Below are 10,301 nucleotides of genomic sequence, written 5' to 3'. Positions count from 1 at the left end.
ACAAAACAAAACAAAAATCATTACCTCTGTATGCTGTCCTGTCCGTTTCCATCTTCGTGATCTCCAGATACGTACCAAAAATGAAGCGATTCATCCCTTCGTCCCATTTCATATTATTATTATTATTATTATTATTATTAAAAAAAACCTTACTTTCACCTACATCCCGTTTAGAAAAAGACGTCTGGAAAAGCTGAAGCCAACCCTCTTTCAATTCTATTGCATTTAAGGGCGCTGTGTGTGTGAAATCACATTTAGAGTTAATGGAGGATGCGAGTGCACCCTGACAAAATCTGCAAATTAGAACGGAAGACTTATAAAATTGAGACTTGTATAACAAAGTATTTAACAAAAGCGGCGAGTTTGATCGAAAACTTTATTTTCCTAAGCCGAGTACCCTTCTAAAGTAGAAGGATTTAAAAACAACTACAGGTCTGAACGAAAGTTTTATAAACATGACCCGTGAGCGCTACTTCAAAGGGGAAAGTATTTATTGAAAGCTGCTGGTTTAAACGAATGTTTTATAATTCAGCGGGGTGCGCTTAACTATTTCATAAAATCCACAGATTACATCTCAGATTGTTTAGTTTTAAATGTGCGCTGTAGGGCCAATATAATCGGTGTAGTGGGCACAGTCTGCGTAGTGTCAATTCTCGTCCACAGTTGACGATCGCAACCATCCCAATATTGTGCGCAGCTTAGGCATTAGATATGTATGATGAGATGCATGTTAAGCTTATTGGAGAGCTAGTTTGTACAACCTTTTTATTCCACGTATGTGGTCCAAGAAAATAAATATTTTTTCGAGAGAGTTAAGCAGCTGAAAACTAAAATTTTCCAGATGCGCCAATCTCCAACAGCAATCTGAAAACGTCGAAAGCAGTCTTTCTTAGATCCCAATTCCGTTATCCTTTGTCCATTTTGAAGGTGTATGGAGTTTGTATTATTTGAAAACCATCGATTCCAGAGAACACTATGAGGTACTGTAATTTTTTCATGATTTGTATAAAATGAATGATTGGTTCTCCATTGCGCAAGAATTATATTAAGGGACAAAATAATCAGAATATTGGAGGTAGAGACTTGTATCGCGGGATCCCGATATACCGCCATCCCGTAACTTGGCTGCATTTCATGGGAGAGGCGAAAATTAGGTAATTGTCACAACGACAATGAGCCACAACACTGAAATAAGGAGGCTATAGGTACTTTTGTTTAGTGATCTGGATAAAAGCTTTATTACATTTTTATTTACTTCAGCTCCTCTGTTCAGTGGGGATTTGCAGAAGACGCGAATCAAAGTAAAACAAATCAACAGCCGAAAGCTGTGTGAAGGGTTGCATTTCTTGATGCGCAATGTTCTTGTGTTAAATTGTGCTCATGAGAAGTGTGGTAACTTAGGAAAGAAAAAGGAAAAAAAAGTCCCAAAACAATTAGTGTAAAACCCGTACAGGAAACGGGGAGGAGGAAGAATAGAATGCATGTTAACTAAGGAAGTGAAAACGCGCTGTGGAAAGAAACAGCGCGGTACGAACTACTGAAAGTGTGAAGGGGGCGTGAAGAAAAAGATGTGAACGAAGATATAAACAAGAAAGGGGTGTAGAAGGAGAAGAAAAGAATTGGTAGAAAGTATACGGGTTGAAAGAAGGCCTAAATATAGAGAAATAGAGAGAAAAGGTATAAGCTGTAATGATTTCCGCTAGGGACAAGAAGAATAATAATAATAAGAAGAAGATATGGTTTTTTAAATAATGAGAGTAAACAGTTATTGCCAAATGATCGAATTAGAAGATCTTTAATTTGGAACGTATTGCATTTTCAATTCCTAGTACCTGTATTGGGATTTTTCCATTTCAGGTAAAAAAAACAGCTACAGTTACCATCGAACGTTAGCCTTTAATTTAGTGATGTTACCTTCCCTTTTTATTACGCACTTGACTCCACAGGATCCCTAGTAAATTTTAAAATATAATTAAGTTCTAGTGTTAACAGTAAAAGAGACAGACAAAAACTATGATTTCATAAAGCAGCTTTTGAAAGCTTTCGAAAGAAAGTGTCAAAAGTAGGTAACCTTTTTTATGTTCAAGTGGTTTTAAATAAATATTAAGATCCAATTTCCTTTTACCACGACTAGTATGAGATCTTTTATGTCGTGCTGATCGCTAATTGCGTTTCAATTTAGTGCCCACCGCTTCACTATCAATTTGTGACGATTTTCTTTGCTCTGGCTTTCATTTAAATTACGATGTGGAATCCCGCTCAAATAACATTGTGCGAATTCTTGCGTTCGGGCGTGCGGGCAGTCCTTGTCGGAAACTCGTACTCGATTCTTACTTTGTAAGCAGTTACTTGGCATTTTTTGTCTACTATTTTATGGGATATACTGATGTTGAATTAAGACTTGCTCTCTTGTTCCTTACTTCCAAGCTTTGCTGAAGCATTTTTGCGGATTTATCTTGCAAGTTTAAGGCCATTTACGGTATATGATCAATTATGCATTATCTTGTTACTTTGAAGAACCATTTTAGCCTTCTTCTCCTTCCTACTTCCTCCTTCTTTCTTCTTACTTACAGTACCGTATGCTTATCTAAGGTAATTTTGTCGCGTGAACGTGACAAATTAATTTCCATCTTACTAAGGTGGATCTTACTTAATAATTAACTTTGACTACTTCAGTTTGAGTTATTTCTGGAATTTCTTTAAATAAATAAATACGAATAAATTCGTTTAAAGTTTGCTTAAATTAAAATTTAAAAAGTATACCCTAAGGATTCGCAACCGCCCGCTGACTAATTACAGTTTTCAACATATTCAAAAGCCGTGGGGTATAAATAAAACTTGGTATAGCAGGACGAGATATGAATTTTTTGCTTACACCTCAAAGAAGTAAACATCATGCATGCCTTTGCCCGTGCGTGCAATGTTTTTTTAATTAAAAATGCGGTGGAAAAACAAAAAGCTTCGGAAAATTGAGATGCAAAAATGTTACCTACATCTAAAGCATTTCAACGATACGAAATTGTAATGTATGCCAGGCGGCCGTTCCGAATCAATAAAAAGTTGCGAACGCTTTATTTCGATTTCCAAGAAGAAGAGAAAAGTGGTTATTGATTTTCACCGGACATTATTCGTGGAACCTACTAATCACCCTCACTCATAAATAAGTTGACTGAGTAAAACATCACTAAGGCCCCTATTATAAAAATGGGTTTTCAAACGTCGCGTAATTGACACGTTACATTATGGTACGGAATGAAATGATTGGCTCAAAGGCACTTTAGCATTTCAATGTACCACTACATAAATTCGACGCTTTTAAGGTAAATGTATTTGTGATTAACTAAAAAGCATCACGTTTACCTGTGTTACTTTTTCTACTAGTGTTCAAAATCGATGGTGTGTCAGGGAAATCTAAAAAGAGAGGCTGATTCGGTTCGAAGGACCAATATGTAGCCTGCGTTATTCACGTTATATCTCATAACTCTCCTTAAAGCGATTTGTTTCTGTGAAAAATTCGTCATTTGGATTTAACGATCGATCGTGTCAGAAAAACATCTCAGAAAATATTGACATTGCGAATAGAGAGATATAAATGCGTACTACACATAAACGATTCAGCATGTAGCTTAGTTTTAATGCTCAGTAGATTGTTGACAATAAATTTTCTAAACGTAGTGTTACCTTCGTAACTGACATAAGCGCCTTGCTTCGGTCGTCTTTTTCATTCCCGTAACATCCTTAGGCGTGGAACATAAAAGCAAAACTAAAAATATCCTCTTATTGCTCTCTTACTTTTCCTTTTAGATAATCTCTCCTTACTTTACATTCTTGAATTGTACAGCATTTACGAATTTATGGGATTTTACACGGATTATTGAATAAATTAAATTCTGCTTTCTGTATTTTGCCACTTCATCTTTTTGTGTTTCTTGGAATGTTTGATATAGTAACGTAGTAGCTTTAAAATAGCACATATTGACGTTTTTTTCAATAAAAAGTATTTTCTCTTTCCCCACAGCTGCGGGATAAGAAAATGCGCTAGCAATCGAAGGAGTATTGATTTAGACAGTCTTCTTTCAACTTTGCATATTTAATGACGCGTAATGTGTAATGGCTCAAAATAAGATTGAGACCACATCCGGGATCACTAAATAAAAGTATAAATATGCAGAGTGGGGCGCATCTAATAAAAATTTGCTGTGGCTAGCACAGATACCACCTGCACACCTGCGCATGCGCGATTCTGCTCTTTTATGTTTAAGGTTCCAATTGGTGCAGCCGGTTAGCCGGAAATGAGAGTACAGATAGACCGACATCATCAAAATTTTGTTTGTTTCGGATTCCTGGTGCTCCAAACGTGACTTCGTAAAAAAAGTGGGGGGTCATTTTTTACAAAATTTATTGGTTTAAAGATGTAATTCAGGTAACGTATCAATTTTGATCTTTATGGGATATTTAAAACTGAGGGAAATTTTCCTATCCAAAGTAAATATCAACAAACAGTTGCGTACCGACGTGAAGGTAACATTTGCAATCCTATACATCACAAAGAGTAGCAAAAATACTGCCCCTTCCTTTAATCCATTGTACACTCCACCTATAGTTTTTTTTGTGTTTTTTTTTCTATAATACTTGCATGTAATGCAAATTAATATTTTCTCCCAAAGACTGGAGCACTTATTTGATTGATTAAATTCGAGTTAATCGATGCCTTAACATAAATATTTACCCCCTGTTTGGTAATTAGGTTGCTCGTGTTATTAACTAACAGTGGCGATTTGGTCCTATGTAAATGAAGTAATTATAGACGTAAAGAAAAAAATGAGACCCAAAATGTTTTTATTGTGGTTTCTATAGGCGATCCATTGCGACGTACCACGTCATCATCAGGACGAGCGTCGGTTATGAAAAGTACAAAAATATAAACATTAATAATATATAAATATTAATTTTCGATATGTTTGTATATTAAATTTGTGTTATATTGCAGCACGACCAAGTAAAATTTTATTTGTACCGCTTCATAGGAATAGTGAAAACGCGAGTCAGATTATCGGTAACAGCCAGGCGCGTGGGTTGTTTTCAGGTTCGCTTGCGTAACATGTTCAAAAATGTAGTTTTGAATTTGTTAACATATGAAAATTTACAGATTACCGCTTCATAGCGAACATGAACAAAAGTACGTCTGGCGATAACAAACGTTAACAAGAGACGTTAGCAGGGTGGAGCAAAAAAGTCAACTACCAAAATGATATGTTTGTACATTTCTAAAAGAAGAGAGATAAAATCAATTTGTTACCGAAGAGAGTATTATCTGTGTCAGTAACAGTAAGGTATTTTAATTTTTCATATTTGTATAAAATAGTGGTCGATTATTATATTATACAGGATATTATAAGTAATTTTAATATTCCTAAAGGAATCGACCCGGGGACATTATTTGACTGAAACAGATTTTGTATTACCTATATGAATTGATATGATGAGCAGAAGGGACACCTTGATAATTCGCAGCTTACGGATGCGACACGCCAGATTAACACATGGCCATCTAATGGAAGCTAAAGATCCACCCGCATGTGAGCATTGCAACACAGTCCTGACAGTAAAGCACATCCTTATAGACTGCCCAAAATACGCGAACATTAGAAAACGACACGACCTAAAACCAGAGCTTAGAGAAGTTCTAACAAATAGTTTCCAGAACGTTATCAATTTCTTTAAAGATGCTAATCTGTATAATTATATATTATAGTCTAATGTAAAATGTAAATTTTTCATCAATTTTCCTTTTCTGTTAATTTTTGTGTTTTGTATATATCACTTACTGTTCTAAATTAATTACTTATAACAGGTGCCAATGGCCTATGGTTGTCGAGGCACTCAAACCAAATAAAAAAAAATCCAAACAAAGGATTTAGGTTGTTTCACTGATTGAGTATTTTGCATTTAATTTCGGTGATACCATTCCTTTGGTTTGGTTAAAGTTTTGTTTCGTATTCAAGGGATTATGTATGTTTTAAATTGGAGAAGATTCATATTAATTTTGTTCGAAGTAATTTTAATATTCCTAAAGGAATCGACCCGGAAACACTATTTTACTGAAAAACGAAAAAAAAATCCAGTTGTAATTGCGGAGCTTATGCTATACCCAACGATTGTTAATGAAAATCCGGAAAAAAGCGTCTACGTGCATTGTATTTATTGTAGTGTGCACGTTAATTATTCGAAGTGCTTCCGTTTCGTATCTGGAAATTTTCATACTAAAACCATAAATTAAATTCTTATGTGACCATAAGAGCAATAAATTCATAGAAAGTCGAGTCAATTTTCGTATACACGACAGTTAGGGACAAACTATTCGAGACAACGCGTATATTTATAAAAGTTCTTGACATCGCAATTACGAATTTGTCTCTTGATATCTTTTACCTGATGGAGGACCCAGATTGCTGAAAGCGTGGGTTTAAATCTGTTTAACCTAAGACAAACTGCACATAAAATTTTCCGCATATAACCGTTTTATTTCACTTCCCGTAAAGAAAGATACTACACATACCACCGAACGCTAACCTTGTCCTAGGGGAATTTCACACGGCGAAGGAATCTCTGGAAATCGACGTAATGTCCAACTCATACGGACGAAAAAAAGGTACTGGGATTTTTGTATTATGTTGTAACCAAATAACACTGTAAAATATTACGGTGATGTGTATTTAATATTTCAGGTAGAAAATTAAGTAATTTTTTAAAATTTGTGTATTTTAATAGGACTTAACAGTGTAAATTTTGTAACTAACCTGTTACACCCAACACAAGTTAAGCAACTCTTCGGTGTAAGATATTGCTATAAAATTTGTACTTAATAAACTATAATAGTCCATATAGTTTATATATTTCTGAACTTTTGACGAAGACTGTTGCATTGATTTATCGCATAAATATTTGAATAGCTTATTAAGAACTTTAGAACCAATAACAATTGCAACAATTTATAAATGAGGGACGCGTGTTTAATTCCATTTAACGTCATAGAAACACTATAATTTATAGCAATTATAGCCGACCTTAAAGATAGCAGTTAATTTTTTAGTGTCGGAAATTAATTTGAATATAGGGTTTATAAAATACGTAGTAATTTTAGACAATCATAATGCAAGGATTGTGGTAACGTATTTGCATTCATTTGTAAAGCGTGACCCAGTTATTAATAGGGATTTAGTTCTATGAGATAAAGGTATCAATGTTTATGAAATGTAAATTAATTGCTTTGGAAGCTTCTAGTGGTATACCTGCGAGCTTTTCATAACGATACGGTAAATAAGGGACGTGCAATTGAAAATATTATATATTTTGAAATAGGATTAATTAACAGATGTAAAATTCGCGATATTGATTTTAATTTTTTTCAATTACCCAAACTTTAGGTAATGGATCTAGACCTCTGTTTACAGGGCAAAGTTAGACTTTGAATATTGTAAGTATTTATTACTAAAGGTGTCACTGTGTCAGTAATTATTCACTAAGAATCTAGAACCTATTTGATGTAAGTATCGAAGTTTCTTGTGGGTGAATGAATAAAATTCCACCCAAAATATTACGGATGGGACTTAATATTACGTCAATTGAATAAAAAGATTTATAACGTATCATCAAAATTCCTTCAGAAAGATTCTCCTTATTGACGTAAAAGCTGACATCGCTGCTTCGCAATAATACCTTAAAATAGCTCTTCCAGCAATTAAAAAGATTACGCCTAAACCAGTTAACAAGAAGCAAAAAAGCTGGAATTTCCCGGAAACTTTTTCAATACCTTAACGGCATCTTCCAATGCTTTCTAATTATATACTTACCTGTAAGAGAAAACTTTCAACGGCAACTTCATCTTAAAACGTTGGGCCCGTCACGTATTATAGTAGGGAAACGAGAAACGGGATACGAAGATGAATTAAAGGCTCTTATTCAGTTAATGACGCACTTCGAGGTAATTATAAGTAACCCCATTTTCCCGGCGAGCAAAAATTTGAAATGTAAATCAAATTACCTTTAACGACGTTTCATTGGGAGGTGCGCACCTTTCATGTTTTGAAATCTTCTGCCCGAACTGAATTTTAAAACGCCAAATGAGCGACAGCTCGGAAACTTGAATTCAAGAAGACCCTCAAAGAATTCCTTCTAGTTCCCGAGCAAAGCTCATTTCGGTATAAAATGGTCGCACACGAAATCCCCATTGTTTGTAAATTCGCCCCAAAAGAGTTCACCCCCTCAATATTCACCACCGGAAGATTCGTTCGCGTAAGTGTCGTCCCCTCAAAATCCACTCCAGGAAGATTCGCCCCGACCGAAAAACTCGTTCGCGCTGGAACACCGTCTCGTAGGGAAAATTGATGTTAAAGAATCTTACGCCCTAAAGGTTCTACACCCCTCGGAATATTCACCCCTTAAGGAACTTGCCTACAAGTAAACTAGTAGGTACGTGGAAAATTCGCCACCGGAAGACTGACTAGCTGACCTTCAGAAAGCTCGTTCTGGCAAATTTGTCTCCAAAATTTGTCGTTTAAGAAAAACTAACATTCAATTACCCTATAAAGTAAGATTTTACTTAATTTGTGCGCACGTCATCAATTCTGGGAATATTGTAATGCCAAAGTATTAACGAAGTTTTAAAAAAACACAATAAATTAAACTGATTAATGTATTTAACAAAATATAGGTTATTTTTGAGGCAGAGTTGTGAGTTATTTAAAAAATAAAACCAAAAACCTTTGGCAAAAAATTTTTTTTTGTTTTGAGGTAATCTGCCAATCGAAATTGTGGTAGTCACTTTTTCATTATTTTATCACGTTTTAGTACATTAGCCGATAAAAAATCCATTAGTTTCATAACGAACAATTATAGAGGCATAACTTCCATTATAACCCAAAAATGCCATCGTATTTACCAAGAAAAAGTAAGCAACTTATTCGTTATTTTGAACAAGGACGTCGCAGCAGTAAGAGAGGTGAGTGATTACCTTAGTAAATTAAGAAGAAGTTTCGTTTCACAAAGATTTGCGGATGCATTAAATATTAGCCTGCCAACAGTAACCTCTATTTCACAAATTTATAAATCGAGTAAACCTGCAGAAAGTCCTAAAAAACCAGGCAGTGTAAGAAACCCGTTAGCAATGTGTGATACAAAAGCAGCGATTCGGAACTCGACATAGTAAGCTACAACACACGTTGTGTGGGCTATGCCAGGGTTTTTGTCCCGAAGACGGTTTCTCTTACATCGCTTGGTTGTGTGCGTAACATATTTAATATGTTATCGTCTTTTCTTACGCACAAAACTATTATTCGTTTTTATTTAGTTTCCTTTCCCAATTGTATCTAAAATAGGAATGTTTGTGCCTTTAAACAATCATATCTCAAAAACTGCATACTGTTCTCAATTTATTGATTTCTACTATGAATATAAATTTTTATAAACCTCTTTCCTTTCCTTCACAATTTAAATATACTTTCATTTATGTGACATTATTACGCTATCTAGGTATAATCCTGTTCTATGGTAGATTTGTTATTAGCTTAGTTCTTTTGGTCAGCGCTAGAGGTCACACCATGTACTTTTCTGTACATAATTCTACCCCCTCTTTAATTTTCTCTTGCGCATTCCCTGTATTTGTGCCTTTCAGAGAACATCCTGCATTCGTAGTGGTTACCTGCAAATTCTGATGTGTTGTGGCTGCTACATTGAATACGCTTAGCGGATTAATTTAATGGAGGCGTATTTCTTCTTGTTTTACTTTTGTCACTCCGCGAATTAATTAATGTTACTTTAACTACGTTGTATCATTTATATTAGTCTGTTTACCAATATTTAGTGAATTGTATTGAAAAGTTACCGAGATCTACTCCGAAACCAATATCTAATTTATATACATTTCGAACTAATTAGGTCTTGTTGTGTAAAAATTTAGTTTTTGTGCACCGCAAAATAATTTTCTTGAAGTTAACTTCACGTTTATGCTTGTATTTCACCGATTTTTACTGACGTTTCGTTGTCGAGGAAATACCGTCAAAGTTCTTAGAAGTCCGTAAAGCGGCGTAACTATAATATAAAATTACTTCTAAGAACTTTGACGGTATTTCATCGACAACGAAACGTCAGTAAAAATCGGTGAAATACAAGCATAAACGTGAAGTTAACTTCAAGAAAATTATTTTGCGGTGCACAAAAACTAAATTTTTACACAACAAGACCTAATTAGTTCGAAATGTATATAAATTAGATATTGGTTTCGGAGTAGATCTCGGTAACTT

Source organism: Photinus pyralis, unplaced genomic scaffold, assembly GCF_008802855.1.
Source record: "Photinus pyralis isolate 1611_PpyrPB1 unplaced genomic scaffold, Ppyr1.3 Ppyr1.4_LG5, whole genome shotgun sequence".
NCBI lineage: Eukaryota > Metazoa > Arthropoda > Insecta > Coleoptera > Lampyridae > Photinus > Photinus pyralis.
This window is presented reverse-complemented; position numbering follows the sequence as displayed.